At 45.8% G+C, this 23,009-nt stretch overlaps 1 long non-coding RNA gene across 1 annotated transcript; it reads left to right on the forward strand.

The window, feature by feature from the left end:
* Positions 1-528: 528 nt before the first annotated feature.
* On the forward strand, positions 529-16,553 carry LOC119324140. The gene is made up of 3 exons (XR_005156778.1): positions 529-717; positions 4,825-4,826; positions 16,543-16,553. It is a non-coding gene; the product is annotated as an uncharacterized LOC119324140 (long non-coding RNA).
* Positions 16,554-23,009: the final 6,456 nt, after the last annotated feature.

The raw sequence follows: 23,009 nt of genomic DNA on the forward strand, positions 1-23,009 counted from the left end.
CAACTACTCATGCAAGATCACAATGAGACCTCTACTCCCGCATAACGGGTTTCCAACTATCACACACTAGTATCATACTAGTTACAGTCTCGCATTGATCGGCCCGAGATCGCTAATGTCCATGCGAGAGTTTCCTACGGTCGTGCACCATCGCGCCGACAATCCAGCATCACGCTCCTGTAGTATTAGGCTGGTTGTAATGGGAAGTATCATATACTAATATCATGCATATGATACTAGTGTATGATACTATCTTCCTAATGCATAATATTATATATTAATATCATGTAGTATTTTATTTATTGTCATGCACAACATTTATTATGATACGGTATCATCATATGATACTCAACCCTCTCTTTCTTCATTTAATTCTATAACACCTCATCAAAATTTCATTTTTTTGAAAGGAGGAATACCCCCGGCCTCTGCATCTGGACGATGCATACAGCCATATTATTAATTATTAACACAAGACGTTACAAAGGCGTACAACAGTAAGACCAAAGCCACCGCCTAAGCAACACCGTCATTGTTTCTTCTCCGAGAAAAGAAGTTGACGACCCGTAGGCCTTCCACCTCCACACGACATTGCTCCATTAGGCTTTCGCCCATTGCGGAAAATTCCCCACTGCTGCCTCCCGTAGGAGTCTGGGCCGTGTCTCACTCCCAGTATGGCTGATCATCCTCTCGGACCAGCTACTGATCATCGCCTTGGTACGCTATTACCTTACCAACTAGCTAATCAGACGCGAGCCCCTCCTTGGGCGGATTTCTCCTTTTGCTCCTCAGCCTACGGGGTATTAGCTACCATTTCCAGTTGTTGTTCCCCTCCCAAGAAGACACCGCCTAAGCAACAACTATCGCTACTCCTATCCAGTTGATGAAGGGGCGCTGATAGTCTGGGCCTAATACCAAACAGACCTTGCAGCCAAACCTAACATCTAAGACCTGAGGTCCCAACCAGGACGCCTGCCGGGTATGGGCACCCACCAGTCCGGCGTGCTCCTCAACCAAGACGCCTGCCGGGTATGAGGCCGCCGCAGCCACCTGCCACCAATCCATCTTCATTGTTGTACTGCTGCATCGACCTTGCCCGGTCTAGCTGCCGCCGACGCCACCACGACGCCAGACAATGTCGACCTCCTGTACGTGTCCATCACCACACATCTGACGCCAAGCCTCCGCTGCTCCATGCCGCCAAGAGCGGCCACCATGAATATGTAGAAAGAAACACCGCTCCACCGAAGAAGCCATCCGTTGGTCCCTCGAGCCCGAGTGCATCTCCAAGAATGCCGCCCCCAAGGGGGTAACGACACATGAATGCCGCCGTCATCCGATCAACTGATCCAGGGTTTCCCCCGGAGGTATTGGGTGGGTTTGGGATTTGTACCTCGATGATGCCTTCATGAAGGAAATGATGATAAGGGCATCGTCATCACCGGCTCCGGCCAACGACCGAAGACCAAGTTTTCACTCGGATCCGTCCCAAGACATCCACCCGACAACCTGTGCACTGTCTCGACTGCCTCCAAAGCCCTAGATCTAGCCGCCTAGATCCAGCGACCAACCGCAACAGCAGTGCCACCGTAGGAGCCCTGGCACACCGGCCACTGTCTGAATGCGCCACCACTGGAGCCTGGGAGGAGGACTCCCACTCCACCTCGCCAAACCGCGAGAGCCGCCGAGATCGATCCCACACGCTCATCACCGTCTCTGATATGAACCAATCCGCGGCAAAACCACGAGATCGTCGATGCAGATCCGCCTTGGATAGAGACAGCACCATGCCATGCCATCACGGGAAGCCCGAGCTTCACCCGCCGCCACCTTCCAGGGCTGTCGCCCCAGGATCCAGCCGCCAGCCACCGCGACCAAAGCCGCCATGTCCGCGAGGCCATCAAACGGCCGGCGCCACCAGATCTTCCTTGGAGCCGCAGCTCCGCCTCCCCCGCCCAACACCACGCCGCCGCCTTGCGCCGTCGCCTAACACGCCACCGTGCCGCCGCAACGCAGGTCGGGGAGAGCGCCCCGGCGCCATGGGTGACCCGCCTCACCTGATCTAGCGCGGGAGGGAAGAGAGCCTCCGCCGCCGCCATCAGCCGCCTGGGGCTTTGCCCGGCGACCTCCTCTAGCGGCGGCGGAGGGGAGGGGGAGGATGGACGTGCCCGGCGGCGGCGGCTAGGGTTTTCACCCGAGCCGCCCTAGCGGGAGGGTGACGCGGGCGTTAGCAAAGTGTCCAGAGTGTCAGTTCAATAGCCGGCACCGTGTCTCATCAAAATTGCATAGTTGGCATGCATGATACTCCCTTCGTTCCTTTATTTAAGGTGTACTATTTTTGGCACGGTGACCAAAGCACAAAATTACAGACATGTTAGGACAAAATTACCCTTGGCAAATTTATTGGTTAGTGGCAAGTGAACCAGTTAGTCCAAAAAAGTATGAGATACATACAATCGACAGAGAGATACTCCTTTTCCTACAAGGAGAGATACAGACAATCAGGAGAGAGATATTTTCCCTTTTTCTAGAGGGCTAACAAGGGAATTAACAAAAAACTAGAAGAAATGCACCTTACATTCTGAAATTTTATCAAAAAGCAAATACGCCTTATATAAAGTAATGGAGGGAGTACGAGCTATGATACTCCTATTACGACCAGCCTTAGAGATTGAAAACTCGGGCGGACAAGGTTGGAACCATCAACGTATACAGAGCGAGCTGTGACTCACCCGAGCAATCGTTGAAAAATTCTTGCCCTCACTTTTGCCACAAAGAAATTTTTCACAAAGGCCCAAAGAATATCATCCAAGCGCGTAGTTGGCCCGCCCAAGACGGTTTCCTTCATACTTATTTGTCAAGGAAGCGTACCTACTATCACGTCCATGACAATAAGTATTTTCCCTGCAACTGTGTCAAGAAAGCGTACCTACTAACACATGGCGGGGCTTTTAGGTTCTTGGTACAATGGCTTTACATCTAAAGAACAACTTTTTTAGTTCTCATGGATGAACGGTTTAGTACGGATTGTGCAACCTAGATGGAGTACAAATTCATACCTATAGTAAACTAATGGGCAAGGAGGCAAAAGTTCCCTATCCGGAATATCCAGATTGGCCCCGTCTCCCATGGCGGCAATGACGCTCCGTGGGCCTCCCTTCTCGTGAACATTTTTTTTCAAATTCGCGTTCACGAATATCATGAACATTTTTCAAATTTGTGAACTTTTTTCAAATTCACCAACATGTTTATCAAAACCATGAATTTTGTTTTTTATCCAATTTCGTGAACATTTTAAAATTCAGGAATATTTTTGAATTCATGAAAATTGTTTTAATTTGTGAACATTAATTTATTTATGAACAATCTTCAGACTCGTGGAAATTTCTTGGATTCAAGTACATTTTGCATTGATCTCTTTTTTCAAATTTGTAAACATTATTCTACTCTGCTATTTTAAATGCAAGAACTCTTTTGCATTCACTATTTTTTTAAAATCATATGCAGTGGGAAAAAGGGGGGGAAAAGAGAGGAAAATAACACAAATCGTACGTGTATGCTTGGAGCTCCCAGGTTGCTAATGGGCTAGCCAAGCCTGAGACCTCCTATTCGTCGCATTTTGCGACAGATTGATGATGCAACACACAGGGCACACCTCGACAGGGCCGACCCATTTTTCTCTTCAAACTTATAAAACAGTATTTTAATCCGCGAACTTTTTTCAAATGAACGAAATTTTATTAATACACTATTTGTTTTCAAATCATATGCAGTGAGGGAAAAAGGAAAGTGAGAGAGGAAAAAACACAAATCGTACGTATGCTAGGAGCTCCTAGGTGGCTAATGGGCCAGCCAGGCCCAGGACCTCCCATTCTTCGCATTTTGTGACAGATTGACGATGTGACGCACAGGGCACCTCCGGACTGCGCAGGGCCACATAGGAGGGAAGCACTATACTAAATCGTGTGACCTAAAAAATTCAACAATGGGAGGGAGCGGTCGCAAGGAATTGTAACCGCGACCCCGCACTCGTGTTCTTGTGTCGCTAGGCAATGGACCCCACGAGCCTTTAAGACTAAAACAAGCACCAAAAGTTTATGAGCTAACTCCAAAGGCAGGTACGGAAAAAATCTAGAAAAGAATTATGAAATATTTTTGAGATAGCATTTTTTAAAACATTATCTAAAATTCCAAACATATTTTTGAAATTACAAACAATTTTAGAAGCTCCCACATTTTATGAAAACACGAACACAATTAGTAAAAATTGAACAGTATTTGAAAAATGAGAACTTTTTTAGTAATAGTGTAGACATTTTGAAATTGTGTACATTTTCTGAAAAAAGATTTTTTTTGAATTTATGAATAAACTTCCTGGAAATTAGAAAATTTCTCAAAATTTATTAGAAAATTTTAAATTATGATCTATTTTTGTAAAACCACATTTTTTTCAAAAATATAGAACTTTTTTCAAAATTTCTGAATTTTCCAGAATTTTTTAAATTTTAAAAAAATTTATAAACTCCATAATATTTCCAAAATGTGAATACTCTCTGAATTTTTTCTGGAAACACGAATAAACTTTGAAATTTCAAACATTTTTTTAAATAGCAAAAGAACTTCTTAATATATTGAACATATTTTGAAATTGTGAACTTTTGAAAATAAAAATAAACAAAAAACAACCAGAATAACTTTAAAATCTGGTTCAAGAACCTTCTAGAATGTTCCAAATCCGTTCAGGATCCTTTTAGAAAGTTCCTAAAACCGGAGTGATTGCACGTAAACAGAAGGGTACTTGGGCTGACCCATGTACGAGCGAAGGAGTTGTGCGATACATCGACAATTTGTCACAACCCGTGACAAATAGGATTCTCTAGCCCGCTCCACCATGCTTGGAATGACGTCTGCAGGCCACTTACCTGGGAGCAACTAGTTGATGGGTACCCATTCGGGGGCAACCACAACGGTCACTTTTCTGGCCCCACGAGTGTGCCAAGTGGTGCGCTTAGACACACCATATGTCGCGCTCTGGGTGTTATTTCTTTTTTAGTTTTTCGGCTTTCTGGTTTACTGGTTTTTCCTAGGTTTAGGAGGGTTTAGAGTTTTTTTTTAAAATTAATTGGGAAGCAACGCTTTTCTGTGAAAAGCATAATTGTGCTTCTATGAAAGGGAAAAACACAACCTATGCTTTCAAGAGAAACGCAACTTGTGCTTCCACGAGAGAAGCAAAAGACGTACGTCCACGAGAATAACAACTGTGCCTACCTAAAGAGAAAACACACATGTATTTCCACGCTTCCGAAAAATGAAAAAACACAGCCTGTGCTTCAAAGAGAAGCACATCTATGATTCCCGAAAGGGGAAAGCACGACCATGCTTCCGGATTTTGACTTTTTCCGGTTTACGGTTTTTCTATTTGTTTCTTGTTTCTTGTTTTGTTTTTCAATTTTCAATTTTTTTTGGTTTATGGTTTTTCTGATTCCTAGTATTTTCGTGGATTTTTTTTTGAAATCTAGTAACATGAGATCTAGTTTCGAAGATCTCTGTGCGAGAATCTAATAATGAAAACGATCTGTGATTTGAATGCACGGTTTAAGAGATAAATTGTTTAAAAAAATAAGATCTACAAAATAAAAATAAAAATTCAAGCTGCAACAAGTGATGCACATGCACTATGTTGTTTGTCAGGATCAGATAATATGAAAGTGACATTTGCAAGAGGTATGCCTTAACTTAACTAGCTTTTTTTAGAACTCTTAACTTAACTGCTATTTGGCTCTTACTGCGATACAACAACAAATCAGCGCCAAGTAGAGCCGGGAATAGGTGCATTTTGGCCCACGGGAGCAACCGCATTGCATTGACACACCTAGCCAGGCCTCCAAGGAATCTGTCATCCCGAAGCGATTGATTTTTTTGTCTCATGGCCTTTTCCACCGCAAATTATATTTGACACACTTATGCGTGTCCAGGGGCCAACTTATTTTGAGTTTTCAAGTTATCTTCCAACTTATTTTGAGTTTTCAAGTTTTATTTCTTTAGGATTGTCTCCTTTTTTCCAACTATTTTTTATTTTTTTTTCATTTTTCAATTTATATTATTTTTACTTTATGTGAACATATATTCAGATGTCTATGAATAACATTTTTTAAGTCTATGAACCTTTATATCAAATACATGAATGTAAAAATATGCACAAAAATATTTTTTAGATATATAATGGACATCTTTGATTCATACATGTGAACATATATATGTACACAAACGAATACTTCTCATTTTTTCCATTTTACCTTTTACTATATTTGAAACGATTTTTCACAAAACGATCTTGTGTGTGAACGCTAAGAAAAATAATTATTTTAGTTAAAAATAAAAATCCCAAATTTAACGGGTCATGTCGCTGACCCGTGTATGGGGATTTGCAGGTGTTTGCCTGACTATTTGATAGGAGAAGCTCATTTTCTTCAGTCTTGTCTCCGAGATGTACGTGTTTTTTCTGCATTGAAATAACAAACGCTCAAAGAAATTTGATTTGTTTGCACCAGTTCAACCGATGTGTTTGGCCTTAATTGGATAGACCCATCATCAAGGAAAGACATCTTTGTCCTTGAGGTGAGAGGCTAAATTTCGCGACATCAGTGTGAATATGTTCTTTCTTCTTGAACGCCTTTGTAGTGGAAGAATGGAACCATACTTGTATTTTTTTGTCATATCATGTCAATATTCTACCATTGTTGATTGTTGTCTACTTCATGTACTTTGTTTAATGGCTTCTTTGTATTATATCTACTTTAATAAAACTATGGATGTGTGCATAGGCAGATGCAGAGGCCCGGAGGTTTGGTTTGTTTCTGAAAACAAGCATCCTAAAGGATGAGATGATAGCCATTTTTTTTCACCTGAACAAAGTTTCTGACAGTTTATCCTTGAGAGCTCTAAGAAGGGTGCAAATAAGACCTTAACGAATTTAGGATAATGGGTCGCCACTTGGATGATAACTAGGGTCTGTTCATATTGTGATTTACTTGATTAATAGTCCCCCAAAAGGAGGGTTGACCCCCTGCCAGTGCAATTTCTTCATACTAGTTGCCACAACACCATCCCCATAGGAAAATAAATCTTCAAAATACTTTCTTAATTAATTAATTATAAAAATATATGCTCATTGTGTTTGTATCCGCTTGATGCTTCATTACGAGTCAATAAAAGCACCTACTATAGAGAGAAAAATATAGAAGTTTTTGGGGTGGGGTGAGGTCGGGTGGGGGGTTGTGCAAGGACAACTTTAAACACAAATTAAATAAGGCAATAAATAAATAAACCCACAACTAGAATTTTGCAAGGATAGAGCTAAAACATTCAAGATTTATCAATGAAATTTGACCAATTTTTTTGGTGATGTAAAAAGTAATACAATGGTATGAAATCTGCAAAAAGAATATGTTCATAATACGCAACTTTTCACTAACAATTTTGTATTTTTGTTTTGAAAAGGAGGATTACCCCCGGCTTTTGCATCAAGAGATGCACGCAGCCATTTTTATTGCATTATTCAACAAGGCCTTACAAAATAAATAGATAGATCAACCCAAAGCCACCTTCCCGAGTTGATGATGTGCCCTAACCTCGCGGCACGCACACTAAGAAATCCGGTGGCCTCATCAAGGTGCCCGCTGACTAGCTGGGAGCACCAACTGATCTAGCAGACCCTCAACGTGCACCACATGCGCACACAAAAGACTCCGTCATCGCCTTCTTCCACAGTCCCATCTTCAGGAGCAATCAATGCACTGATCTTGCCAGGCCCTTTTGTCGTTGACGCTACCACGATGTCGGACATCACCAGCCTCCTGTGCGCGCCCATCAAACGGTATCCAACGTCGTGACCACGTTGCACCTTGCCGCCAAGACTCGTCATCATCGATATTGTAGATGGCACACCGCTCCACCTTGGTCACCGCACGAGAAGCATGCGGTGACCTGCGCCCAACCACGCCTCTAGCCAGCAACTGCTCCAAAACGATGTCCACATGAGGTAGAATGATGCCGAACGTTGGCATCGTCTAACCCGGGAGGCCTAGATCTAGGGTTTTCCCTGGAGCATCCCGAGGGAGAAGATAAGAGATGCACCGATGATGCCTTCATCAAGGTAACAACGCCCCCAAGATGCCGCATCTTTTGCCGTCAAGGACGGCCCAGTTTTCACAGGTAGTCCTGTCTCCCCATCCTCACCATCAACCGGAGCCGACGGATCAGCGAGCCGGACGACGGCGCAAAACCCCAGCCAGTTAGAACTCCACGGGCATGAAAGGGAGGCCGCATCCCTACCCCACCGCGACGCATCTGGGCCAAAACCCTAGGCGCCGCCACCAAGACCACGACCGAGGCGCTGCGAGGGAGGACTTGACACGGCAGCCGCCGTCGCGGATCCGGGTGGCCTGAAGGTCGACATCAATGGGCGTGGGGTTCCCCACTAGAGAACTCGCCGTCGCCGGGTGGGGGATGAGAGCGCGAGGATGGGATGACACATGCCCCGCCTCTATCTTCCTGGGAGCCGGCGCGGCTTCGCCGACCGCTCCGCCGGTGGCGGCGAGGAGATGGGGTGAGGTGGAAGGGGCCTGCGACGGCACTGGCAAGGGTTCCCCCACCGCCGGCAGGGAAGGCGGTTGCATACTAATGATTGGTATTAATAACGTCATGTAATTTTCAAACCAGGGAAGTATATTTGATGAAATTTCATATATGCTCCTCGTTTAAACTTGCTTACATTATTACTCCGATCCTCGTTTAAACTTGCCCGTTTAAATTTGCTGTCATATATGCTCCTCGTTTAAACACAAGGGCGTTGTTATATATGCTCCTCGTTTAAACACAACGCCCTCGGAGCATATATGAAATTTAAACGAGGATCCTCGTTTAACGATTGGTAACAACGCCCTTCATCATTACCAACCGTTGATCACTTCGTAAAGCCTAAAACCTTGTGTTTTTGTGATCGTCACGGAACCACCTACCACAACATCTGGGAATCTATCCTTCCGAATAAATTCGGCAAATGGAAGATGATTAGCCGTAATAACTGAGAGGACTGCGAATCCCATCATCGATGCCCCGATAGTGACTAAAAACATACTCCCTCTCTCTCAGTTTACAGGGTGTGCGTCAATTTGACAAACCTAATACAAGTTATATATTACAAAAATTATACGAATATAAACTTCAGAAGTTCTATCTTTAAAAGGTATAATTTTTGTGTTATACAGTTTATATTAGGGTGATAAAATTAGCAACCTAGGTATACGCGTAGGACTTGTAAACTGAAACGGAGGGAGTACGTACATTAACCAAACTCACACGTGCAACCAACGAACATCATACAAACTCAAATTATTTAGCTGGTATATCCATCAGTCATACCGATGAATTTAACAACCACACCGTATCATGCATGCATCGCGCGCCGTATACAATGTCCTTTTTGTACTACAGATAAATTGTTTAGACCAGGATCACATCATAATCGGGCCGGCTAACACTTACATATAGTATCAATTAATTTTTATTGACGAGGACGGCCGGAGCAGGGAGTGTGACACGCATGCATGCATGGACGAGAAGGTGGCCGGCGGTGGGCTAGCCAGCTAGCTCGCTAACGGCCGCCGAATGACTTGACGCCGAGGCGCCACCTCTTCTTAGTGTCCTCGATGAACCTGCCCGCCCTCGAGTTGATGTCGTCTCCGGGGCTGTCGGGCTTCCGAGCCGCGCCGGAGCTGCCGGCGCCGGCCGTCCATGGCTGTGGCTTCCACGCGTTGCCGATGGCCCCGCCGCTGGTGCCGACAGGAGGCTTGATGTGGACGAGGTTGCGGAACTCGATCTTCTCCACCTTCTGCACCGCCACCTCCTCCCCGGCTGCCGGAGCTGGGTTCTTGGTGCTCTTGCCCCACCGGAACATCTTCGACCTAGCTGGTGGAGTATATAATGCTTGTTTGTTTCCTAAGGTTGGATGAATGGGGATGGCGAACGGATGGCCCCTTTTATAGCGAGGCATATGTGCATTTGTAGTTACACATGTTCATACCGTAAAGATATAACAGTTTCACATAGAAATTCCCTCATTAACCATGAGGTCAATGCGGTCATCAGTAGATGTGATGTTCGGTTCTCATGGCACGGATGGCGGATGGCTGTCGCTGCTAAGGTAGAGCGAATATGTTTGTTCCTTCGATTTACATATGACCGACCTGGAGTATGTCTACGACCGCTTTTATTTTTGTACTATGTTACTATACGACAGCGATTTGTAATTCTGCACACACCGTTGTCGAGTCAGTTAAGCTTTTGGCATATCTCCAACACCATAATACCATGTAAAAACTTATGCCTCTTTTGGTTCAAAGAAATGTAGAGGTAAAAGACAGGAATGCAAATTTTTCCTATGATGATATTATTCATATGCCTTTGTTTAACAGGAATGGGACAAAGGAAAAAAAATGAAAGAAAATTTTCTCTTATCTCAATTTGAAGGAAAAACACATGAATTCTAACATCTGCTTGGACGTCTTTCCAAATTACTATGCACAAAAGAATGAGACTGAGATCCTTAGTGGCATCATAATGTTCTAGCTATATATTTTCATGTGGTGTGACTTTTAATTTGACCATGTTAATTAAGATTCCTTTGTTTTTTCAATTCCTGTGAACCAAACATCAAGTTGACAGAATTTCTATGATTGCCAATCCTCTATTTTGCACATGCATTCTTATCATTTTTTTAGAAAAGGATGATGACCCCTGGTCTCTGCATCTGGACGATGCATGCGGCCACTTTATTAATTATTCCCACAAAATCTAACAAAGTCATACAACAGTAAGACTGAAGCCACCGTTTAAGCAACAACTGTCGCTACACCTATCCAGTTGATGAAGGGGCGCTGATAGTCTGGGCCTAATACCAAACAGACATCGCAGCCAAACCTAAACATCTAAGACATGAGGTCCCAACCAGGACGCCTGCCTGGTATGAGGCACCTACCAGTCCGGCGCACTCCTCAACCAGGACGCCTGCTGGGAATGGGGTCGCCGCAGTAACCTGCCGCGAGTCCATCTTCAGAGTTGTACTGTTGCATCTACCGTGCCAGGTCTGTCAGCCATTGACGCCACCACGACGCCAGACTGTGTCGTCCTCCTGCGCAAGTCTATCCTTCCACATCAAACTCCGAATCTGCACTGCGCCACGCCGTCCAGATCCGTCGCCATCAATGTATGGATGAAGCACCGCTCCACCAAAGAAGCCGTCCGCTGGTCCCGCGAAGCCGAGTGCACCTCCAAGAATGTCGCCCCCAAGGGGGTTACGACACATGATTGCCGCCAACATCCGATCAGCTGATCTAGGGTTTCCCCCGGAGGTATTGAGTGGAGTTGGGAGCTTCACCTCGATGATGCCTTCATGAAGGAAACGATGATAACGGCATCGTCATCACCGTCTCCGGCCATCGGCCGAAGATTAGGTTTTCACCCGGATCTGTCCCAAGAAATGCACCCAACAACCTGTGCACCGTCTCGACCGCCTTTAAAGCCCCAGATCTAGCCGCCTAGATCCGGCGACCAACCGCAGCAACAGTGCCACCGTGGGACCCCTGACGCACGGGCCACTGCCTGAGTGTGCCACCACTGGAGCCTAGGAGGAGGGCTCCCACCCCGCCTCGCCAAGCCGCGAGAGCCGCCGAGAAGGATCCCGCGTGCTCGTCACCGTCTCTGATCCGAACCAATGCATTCTTATCATGTTCTTGTGTTTTTTCTATTCCTTTGCTTTTAGAATCATGCGAACAAAATATGCCCTAATATTCTTTTTGATAATTGGAAGTTTTCTTCCTGGCCACATCATAAATGCATGTGTAAATGCATGGTGCAATCTATGTATGTATCTCTCTATTATTATGCACTGAAAGAAAAGGAAAGGAAAAAGAAATAGAGAGAAGTACATGCTAGCTAGAAATAAAGAAAGAGAAAAATGAAAGAAATCACAGCCGTTAGATATGGTATAGTCATACTTATTCAGATTGTACCTATATCTACATAATTGTATCTAAATAGATTATGTCCAATAGATTTTCATAATTATATTTTCTGGTGATGCTATGACCATGCTCTCTAACTAAAATTGACATGCTCGACCAACACAAATTGCGATGATAATCATTCGCAATTGCCATCCCTCCAGCGAACATTTGCTGGTCATGATGGTTCTTTTTCTTTGCTATATGAGTGTGTTTAAAATGTTGCAATGAATTTGGATGTTTTTTTACATGATATATGTTCCAAGAAAACTGCAAACACAAAGAAAAAATATTTTAAATGAAGGTTTTCTACTGCAATAATCAAACCTCACAAGATCATGAGTTAGGTGAACCAACCTGTGGTTGGATGGTTAGAGGAACATCGATATCTCCAACCCAACAGGGTTCAAGTCCTGGTGCTTGCATTATTTTTGGATTTATTTCAGGATTTTCGGTGATGCGTTTTCAGTGGGAGTAGACGTTTCGACGACAACGAGGCCCCTACGGGTACTGTCATGTTCTTCTGCTTTAGTGATGTGATACGTTGTGTGTTGTTGCTACACGGAGATGCATGGAGCATCTGAGAGCATCCCCAGACGACTCCAGTGGAAGCTACTAATTGGATAAAGCTAGCAGGCGTGTTGCGCGTTTCGCACTAATGAAAATCGAAGGTTCGAAGGCGAAAGGCGTCTCAATCGGACGAAGCCTCTAGTAGCATCTCCGGATATTTCCAAGAAAGGAACGAAGGGAGAACAAGGGAGAATGACCCTGCCATAGTCAATTCATACGCTTAGGAGCGACCGAACATTGGAGAAATGCTAGTAGTTCTTTACCGTCACGGGAGATGGTTGGTGAGAGTTCATGTGACGCTGTAACTTTTAGTTAGTACCTTCTATCATTATATTATTGCCAAGTGATTTTCACGTTTTTCCTCGCTGAAAGTAGTCGCGGCACTACCAAGCTACTAGAGAATAACTTCGGCTAGATTAGTTTGGCAACACCCACTCAAACGAAGTTAATTAAAATTTGGCAACCAAATCTTCTGATACACATACTATAAAGCAACTGTTGGGGTTCTTGTACCATTTTTTTCTCTCTCTCTATAATGCAAGATACACATGCTATGCGTATTCGAGAAAAAAAAGCAACTGCTGCATTAGGTATTCATAACCGTGAATTTACAATGCATAATTCCAGCAACATAGATTCACTTTTGATGACAAACTCATGAGTTTGTGTACTTTTGTACACTTCCAGAAAATACACCACATATATATAGTACAAAAGTTGGCGGGAACATTATTATATTTGATTGAATAGTGCAAAATCCAGAAATTTTAACTTCATTGACGCGTTTTCATCCTTTTGTTTTATTCTACTATACACTGATGATCATAACTTTTCATTTGTACTTGAGTTAAGACGCATACCCCTTGGCTGCCCTACCAACTCGAAGGCAAGGCGGCTGGGTTGCTCGCCTCCTGCCGGCGCCACCGCAGGTCTACCCGTCTGTTGTGGCCTTAGGCCATGGGAGCATGGTGGATCTCGGTCCTTGCTGACGGGAGGGCTCCAACTCTGTTTTTAGGTGTCTTTTGGTATATGTTTAGGGTTTGTGTCCTGCTCAGGAAGGCGTGGCAGCAGCAGCTTCCTAAAGATGGAATAATGTTCTCGTCGCCTAGCCCCGTCCCGATGGTGCGTCTAGCCTCATCGGAGGGCGTGTGGAGGTGTGTCTTCGGCGGATCTCGTGGGATTCGGTCGGCGTTTGTCTTCCGTGGATCCGTTTGATACAATCTTCATTCATTTGTTGTGTGTCTGCAGGTTAGATCCTTCCGATCTATGCTTCTCTTCATCGGCAGTGGTTGTTATTCTGGTGCGCTAGTCCTATAGGGCCTTAGCATGACGATTTCCCGACTGTCTACTACAATGTTATGTTTGTCTGGCTCAGGTTAGGGAGGGGCGACGACGGCGGCGCGCCTTCAGCTCGCTCCAGTGATTGTAGTCGTCGCTAGGTGGTCTACGGACCTGGATGTAATTTTTACTTGTTTTCTGTACTATCTTGAGGGTTGATGAATAGATCGAAAGTTTTCTAAAAAAATTAAAATAGAAACGTGTTAAATGCCACTTTACTTACAAAGTAGAGGTATCGGTCCATTTCGTGGTTCATGTCCTCCACAGAAGCCTCCTTGAAGAAGGAGTTGATCTTGACATCCTCCGTCTTGTTGAGCATAACCCAAAAGTCTTTCTCCATCACGGGCAAGAACTTCTGTCCTATGGGTTCTGCCTCGTTCTACCCATGTTCATACTATGATTCTTCGTGATGCCTCAATGGGCGCCGAAAAGAATGGTTCTATCACTCTAGAATCAAATGGCAAGATGGAAACGACCTAGCCCAGATCCCATGTCATTCCCGAGAAGGCGACCCCAAAACCCTAGCCGGACTGGACCCCTCCCCCCTCTCACATATGGAATATATTTATGGGTGTGGTGCTAGATCCGTGAGATATGGTTGCTGGTATGAGCGGATGCGTTCGTACAACCAGCCGTCTTGAGCTCATGAAGCTCCAACGAGGTGTGGTTTTCTAGTGGTCTCCTCTCCTCATAAGTAAGGTGTTGATGACTCGAAATCTTCATAAATATCACAAGAGACTAAGGTTTTCTCCACTAAATGATAAAAGAGCTTCCCACTTTTGGATTCTTACACACAGAGAGCAATAGGGCAGCATCACCTGAGCAAATATAGTAATACTACTACTAAAGTGCAAAAATGTTAAGAAAAAGAAAAACATGCATTTAAATTGCACACATCATCAGTGGAATACACGTGAATTATGTCTGATCCCGTCACTAGTGACCAACCATAAATTTCTGGCATGGTAATAACTTATCAGGCTAACTAGCTCATGTCAACCAAATTCGGTATAACAATATGGTTTAATGGAGTCTGTGCACATCATACTTGTGCTTTGTACAAACGAAATTTTCAAGGTTGGCCGACTTAGGGTATCGGTATGGGAAAATATGTTCATTAATTTGGAAATGAAAAATTAAAATCATTTTGTGTTGCCTATGTAAAGTGGTCGTACTAACAACAATAAGAAAGTTTATTAAAAAATAATTGGAAAGGAAGAAAGCAATGTTGTTTCTTTAGCAGAATGAATCAATCCAACATCTATTCTTCAAACAGAGCCGGTATTATTGGACCTAATAGTTTCTTTAGCAGAATGGATCAATCCAACATCTATTCTTCCTCTGTCCTTTTGCTCAACTTGTGGGCTAAGTGATGTATGTCTCTTTGAACCTTCTATATACTGCCTTTTAGTATCTCTAATATGTTCCTAAATTAGCCTTGAAGTTTGGACAAATAATTTTACTTGCAAATTCATGCATGTGATACGTGTGTGCAATATGTTAGTCCATATGGCACTATAGTGATGTACTTAATAAAAGAAATTTTTTCCTGTTATAAGCAATTATTCTAGCTACATGCTTGATTACTACCTACCACTCAATGTAGCATGTGGATCTGCATGATTTTGTGGATACAGGGTACAACCAGTTGGAGACAATCGCTTTGGACTTGTTTCACCAGGTTTGGGTCACATGACACTACTAGGAAAAGGCCTATTAATGGCGCACCGGTTTTGCCTACTAATGGCGCACTACCGGTGCGCCATTAGTAGCACGCCACTAATTTTTTTTACTAATGGCGCACCACTGGTGCGCCATTAGTATCTGGTATACTAATGGCGCACCAAGCAGTGCGCCATTAGTATGTAACACCATGCGTCATTAGTATGCCTCCCGGGGGGCTATATGTAACCATGTGCTTTGTCATACTAATGGCGCACTCTGCCTTGATGCGCCATTAGTATCCTTTGGCATACTAATGGCGCACTCTGTCTTGATGCGCCATTAGTATGAATATTTTTTTTTTGCTTTTCTGATTTTTGTACAGGTTACAAAATATATTATTGGACATAATATAGACAGCAGCACACAGCAACAACAGATTCATCGAATACAATAGAAGATTAGTCTCCGAATACAATTCATCATATTAGTCTCCGAATTCAAAAGACCGAACAAAGATAAAACATTACAAGTTTCAAGACCGCGAGTATCGAGTTTGTCTTCACATTACAAGTCGATATCGATCATCTAAACTACCATCACATAAAAGAGAGCTGCGGTCATCACGATGAGCATCATCGCGATCAAACTGGTCTTCATCCGGTTCCTCCAACGCTCCCTCCTCTCTCCCGCTAGATAGCGGGCGTATCTAGATTCGGCCTCCGCCCTAGTGGTGTACCCTTTGTAACTGTTACCGCTGAAACGGTGAACCTGTCTCCGACACTCCTCCCAGTCGTCGTACACTCCGGGAACCTTACCCTTGTACACGACATACAACGACATCTCTATGCACAAGCCAAACAACAGACAACAGACAATACATAAGCAATATGTAAGTATGCAACAAAAGGATCGGAAGAGAAAAACAAGACATTAATAGCACGATTCATGATCCTACTAATAAATAGCATCGATTACATCTAAGTTGAATGACTGTCCAAACCAAAGAGACATACGAATTCATTAAAGTTTAATTACAACATGAGCCAATCAATGTTTCAGAACTACACATCACTACTTTTGACTCGACTCATCGGCCATGAGCGTGGATGAAGCCGTCGTCTGTCGTGATGGTCATGAAATCGCGGTCGTTGTCACCCTGCATTTGTAGCGTTCCATCTATCTCATTGTTGGACGGTTGATATCTGAGGTAGAACTGCCCCGAGGTATGAAGGACATCTTGATGGATGATGTACGCAAACTCCGACTGGATGCGAAAGAATTCTTGTCTGAGGTCCGCGTCCTGGGTTGCTGACAACCTCGCGGCCCAATCTTTGAGACTATCTGGTAGCAGAAGTTGATGATGGTCCCTTACGATCACCCGTATGTGATGGGGGGCGTAGTAGGCATCCTTCTGACCGCCAGGCGGCTGCTTGACGCAGCAGAAATTCGTATTGTGTGAGAAGGTGTGCTTGCCATACTTACGAACTGCCCTGGTGAAGGTGCCTCCAGATTTGGCGTAGCCGGGGAGAACATCATCAAGAACTTTCTTGACATTTGTGTAGTCTATCTTGGAGTTACGGTTCGGGTCGAAATACGTGGCCATGAAATATTTCGGGCTTAAGAGGATGAGTGTGCAATGTGTGTCACTGCACAGAACACGGAATGTTAGAAAAAAAAGAACGATCGAAATCTAAGAAATCATATGTTACGGGGCGGTTAAGGGATGACTTACTCGGGAAAGTAAGCCACAAGGAAGTTATCCTTATCTGGGTTTGCCAGAATGACGCCTTCGAGGTGTGAACTCGCAACTTGGCGGTCCCCAGCGCTGCTCAAGTGCTTGGCACGCATGTAGAAGGGGTCGACTATCACGATGTCCGGGGTCTTGTCTCTAATGATCCGCATCTCCATACTCAGCGAAAACAGCCGAACGAAGGTGTAGTGCAGCGGATGAAGGTTAAACATAGCAAAGATGTCATCAAACCGCAGGATGATCGTACCCCCGATGTCGCCATCCACAAAGCCCTTGCCCTCTGGCACCTTGGCCACAAAAACCGGGTATGCCACATCATTCCCTCTGAGACGCCGCTTCTCCAAAGAAAGAACACTGTCATGCAGACTCCGCATAGCACCGGTTGCAGCATTCAGCATATTTGGCGGTAGCATCGCCCTACCCGCCACATGCACCCTCCTCGAGATATCCTTAGGTGAAGGTGGCCCGTCCTGAGCACGAATCAAACTCGGTGCCGGCTGGCTCGCACCGGCGCCCTTGTTAGTCTTTCTCTTCCGTCCCTTCTTCTTGATCTCCTATAATGGGATCGAGTTCTGCTCATAGACCGCCTTCTTGAGCGTGTTGGGGCTGATAATATTTCGCACCTCAGCTATCTGAGGCTCGGTGAAGGCGGGAGATGGAGGCGTGTCCTAAGAACTGAACGCCAGACGACGCTTGTTGCAATTGGATTTCTCCGTCGTACCAGCTAGATCACGGTCGTCTTGGTTGGGTTCGTGAGAAAGAGGCCCGCAGAAGTCGTCAGTGTACCCATGTTCGGCAAAGTACTTATCAACTTTGGTAAATGTACCGGCGTCGTTGTCGTTGCCGTCCGGATCCTGTGCCATAGGGCTGTCCGGATCCTGTGCCATAGGGATGTCTGGCAGGTCCGGTAGCGTTGCGGCGTTCTTGCCATGGCTTGGCGCCGGCACGACTGGCGGTCTTGTCTATGGGGTGGTGTCCCCCGCCCCCAAACGAATCTGGCTCTTCGGCCAAAGCAGGGGCCAGTTTACGCAGGCGCTGAGGGTCATCTCATCTTCTTCATCGGCCCCAGCGGGTCGAATCAGAGGTAACAGCTCGTGGCAGCCTGGCAGCACCCGAACCACTTCAACCCTATACATTGTGGGTGCCATCGGATTACCGTGGTACATGCGGTTGCCCGGTTGAACGATTCTGCCCTTGGTGACATCGACCAACTCGGCGCCCACGAAGTGCAGAAGAGTGCAAGGAACGTTGGCGGCGCCCTGCGAAAACATGTACAGGGCGTTAGGGATGCCCAGTCAAAGGCAAGGATATGAAGTCATCGGCCGAGAGGCTTAGTTACCGTGATGCCGTCGAGCTCGGCTAATGTTGAGGCACCGCCAACGGCGGGCGTGCAACTGACGGAGGGGGCGCTTGCTGGCGATGTGCCGGCCGGCGTACACCCGGGTGCATTAAGCTCCAATGCCCGTGCCAGCGCAGGAGACACGAATACCGCCTCCGCCGGAGACACCAATGGCGCCGCCGCCGAAGACACCAATGGCGCCGCCTGCGTGCTGTGCGAGTTGCTGGTCGTGAAGCTGGGAACCGGGGGAGGCCCCTGTTGGCCGCCCGCAATCCACGTTGTTAGCCCATGAATCAACGTAGGCACCATGGCATTGAGCTTCGTTCCCAGTTGTTGTTCCACTTGCTCTTGGACAAGCTCCGGAATCCGCAACACTTGTGCCTTGAGTTCTTCAACCTCGCGCGTCTGGCTTTCCGAGCTGGTCTTTTTCTCCTTCCGCACACCAGTGGTATAGTATGACCCCCATTTTGTGGACAAGCCTTTGCCGGCCACACAACCAGCTGACGTCGGCTTAGTGAGCTTATCCTTGTTTTTCATTACGTTTAACGCCCTATTTAAAGGGGTGTCGAAAGGGGAGCTTTGAGACGATCCCGCGCTACTGCTTTCAGTGTCCTGCGAAAGGAACATGAACCATTTAGAAATATTGGGGATTAATTAGAGTGCAACCATATGGAGCTAATTACGCGGGGGTGTATTCCTTACCAGAACAAGCTCAAGCGCCCTGGTCTTCGGATCCGTGGTAAGCTCCTTTGTTATCGGGTCCTCCTTGTACCGGGCCCTGACATAGTTCCTGGTCTGCTTGTTACCGCTGTATTTCTCGAAGCGGGGCGGTAGGCCTTGCTCGGCACGCTCTGCGTCCTCCTTGTCCCATATAGGCTCCGCCACTCTGTAAGCGCCGGGACCGAGTTTGTGTTCCCCTAAGTTCAATTCCCGCATTTCTTTCCCCCACTGACTTGATTCGGAGGTTGCACTGCTCTCGCACTTGATCTTGAACTCCTTGTACTCATCTTCTCTCATCAAAGGATATTTCGCCTTGATCTTCTCATAACTATCACCTTTATCAATCATTCTCTTCACCGCGCTTCTCCAAGTAGATAGGGCCGTGCTCATCTTCGTGAGGGCGGCACTGTTCACTTTATTCCCTGAGAGGCGTGTGTTTTCAAATTCGGCGGGGAACTTGTATCGTTCGTGCAGCTTCGTGAAGAGGAGGTTGCGCAAATTCCCTCGGTCCTTATGCCTGAGGTTCTCGGTGTTGATCGAGACGGTGCTCTGGAGAATGCACCCGAGCTGAATCGAGTACCCCTTGACTATATGTTTGGGCTCCGTTGGATTCCCGTCGGAGTCCACTTGAGTGAATTCCTCCTTGAGGGTGCGGAGCGCATTCGGTCGCCGGTCCTTCCTTTGATTCTTCGGTTGGCTGCCATCTGTGTGTGCGCCGCCATCATCAGTGGTGGCATCCTCGGCGGCACCATCAGTGGTATCATCCCCGACGCCACTAGGGGTTGTGTAATCAGGATCGGTGTCTTCCGCGGTGTCCTCATAGCGGTGAGGTTGTTCCTCCATCTCCTGGGACAACTCCCAGAATTGCTTGCCGCCCGAACCACCGGCCTCATTGTTGTGGGCCATGTTTCGCTCTAAATAGGAAAAACTTTTGGTCAAAAAGTTGGTTATTGTCAAGGAACAAGATCATGGTCTCATCATTTAGGGTTTGTCGACACCGAGGCACCCTAAAAGCCTAAGCTTTCATCATTTAGGGTTTGTCGACGCCAAGGCACCCTAAAAGCCTAAGCATACATCATTTAGGTTCTCATCGACACCGAGGCATCCGGGGCAGCCAAGTTAAGTTTTCATCATTTAGGGTTTATCGATGCCGAGGCACCCTAGATTGGGCCTAATCACTTGGCACTAATCACTTGGCTCTATTGCCACCTATGTTGGGTTTATCATCTAGGGTTTATCGATGCTAAGGAGAATTCTAAGTTGGGCCTAATCACTTGGCTCTATTGCCACCTATGGTTTAATGCAGCACGAATAAAGGGGCAGTTGATCCTACTTAATTAAGTACTAAGATACCCCGACCCATGCATTAGTCGCAAGCACCCCATATGTCCTATTTTTAGCAAAGTCATGCTAACATTCACGGAAAATTTCAGCATGACCTTTGCTGAAAATAGGACATATGGAGTACCGAATTTGCCGGAACGGAAGTTAATCAACATTCCGGCAAACTCAAGGGCCTCTCAGGGTACCTGCAAATTCATCACGACACGATGGTCGGAGACAAAACCCAGCAAACTAGCACCACAATGTGCCTCTACTTTCATATGGATGAAAAGGCCACAAACCATATGGTCCTCTGCTTTCATATGGACAAAAATCAGCTCAACTTATGTGAGCTTCCATTCGAGATCTAATAGCAGCAAGTTGTTCACTTGTAGCTGAACTTATGTGAGCTGCCTTCAAGAAAAGAAATCTGCAGTGGCACATCTGCTCTCTGAATACATTGGCAAGAAACAAAACAACACCTAGTACCATCCATCTGCTATGGCCGTATCATGCAGTTTAACTAAGCACTAACAGGTAATTATATAACAGAAAACTTGGCGCATACGTGTCACTTATCTTGGGCAAGCAACATACCTCGTCCTCTTGGTTAGTCCAAACAAGCTGTATGCTGAGCCTCAACTCACCACCTGCACATTTTACAGCACCCATGAAATGAAAAACTAAACATAATTGTCAACCAACAAAACCAAAACACAAACAGGACTTCAAATTTTCACGATCAGGAAGAAAAACAGGGTTTTCAACTACTATATTCAGTTTCATGGCATCAGTTGAACAGTTGAAAAAGAACAAGCTTCATTTAAATATCTTGCTGCTAACAAACATAACTAATGTCAGTACTAAAAAAATAGAGTGACCACACAGGGAAAAAACAAACTATTCACTTTTTATTTCTTCAGAATTGGACCAGACAGAGAACAATTCCTTGGAAGCAACATAGGAAAATTGATCTGATCCTGAGACTCTTAGCTCCTGTACTCACCACCTGTATACCTCTTTGATATTAGTACCAAAGATGGATCAAAAGTTATATTGCAACCATCAAAGTAAGTCTGAAGCATGCCGTAAACTATTCACACTAGATAGAGCGGCAACCAAAACTTCGACCGATCGATCTTTTGTAAAAAAAAAGGAATTTGTCTCGATTTGTTTGTTGCAGTTTGAGATTCAACAAAGAAACTCCAAGAACATCCAACTGTTTTGTTTAAGTTTCTGATGATAGCTGGGTATGTACATACATCTTGGGTGGTGCTCTGCTGGTGGAAAAACAGAGTAAGAATGAGATAGTACTCCTGCCTGTAAGCCGGCTTCAGCCTGTCGAATCACCCAAAGCACCAGCAGCAACATGAGCAGCAGCACATATACTTAACTAATAAAGAACATTTCCTTACCTAAGCTCTGCTCATTGTCCAAAATAATCCTAATTTACTCTCAAATGTACAGCCCTGCATCTCAAAGTGCAGCTTCCTGGGGTCCTGTACTGGAGGCGGGGCAGCGGAGGGTTCGGCCGGCTGGGCGCGCCGCGGCGGCGGGCCGGCAGCGGTGGCGGCAGCTAGGAACCCTAGCTGTCGCGCTCGGGAGGGAGGTTGACGCAGGCGGGGCCGCGGGGGGAGGGGGACGGCGAGGGCGCGGGCGCGGGCGGAGGGGGGACGGTGAGGGAGGTGGCGCTCGGCTCGAGGAGGGGGCGTTGGAAGCGAACACGACCGGGGACGACGAGCACGGGGGAAGTGGTGGTCGGTGGTGGTCAGGCGCGGGTGAGATGAGGCAGGGGAGGGATTGGGGATTTTAGTGTGGGGGGAGGCTTAGCAATGGCGCACCACCCAGGGGTGCGCCATAAGTACATCCATAGCAATGGTGCACCACCGAGGGGTGCGCCATAAGTAATTTAATCTAGCCCGACTTGTCAGGTTATATACCACCTAACCCTAGCTACAACAGAACCTGCCCACTAGCCCGAGTGGTCAGTACGCAACACACACACCAGGAGGTCCTGGGTTCGATTCCCAGGCTCCCCAATATTTTTTTATGCATTTTAAATCCTATTTGATATTTTTTTGTGTTTAAATATGTTCAAACTTGTTTAAATCATAACAGTAATATTTTTATATAAAAACAGTAATATTTTTTTTAAAAATATGTTCAAATTTGTTACTTGAAAATATCATCGGCGGCGGCGGTGGAGCGGGGGAGGGTGCGGGGGGTGCCCGTTGGCGGCGGT

The sequence above is a fragment of the Triticum dicoccoides genome, chromosome 1B (genome assembly GCF_002162155.2).
Source record: "Triticum dicoccoides isolate Atlit2015 ecotype Zavitan chromosome 1B, WEW_v2.0, whole genome shotgun sequence".
Lineage (NCBI taxonomy): Eukaryota > Viridiplantae > Streptophyta > Magnoliopsida > Poales > Poaceae > Triticum > Triticum dicoccoides.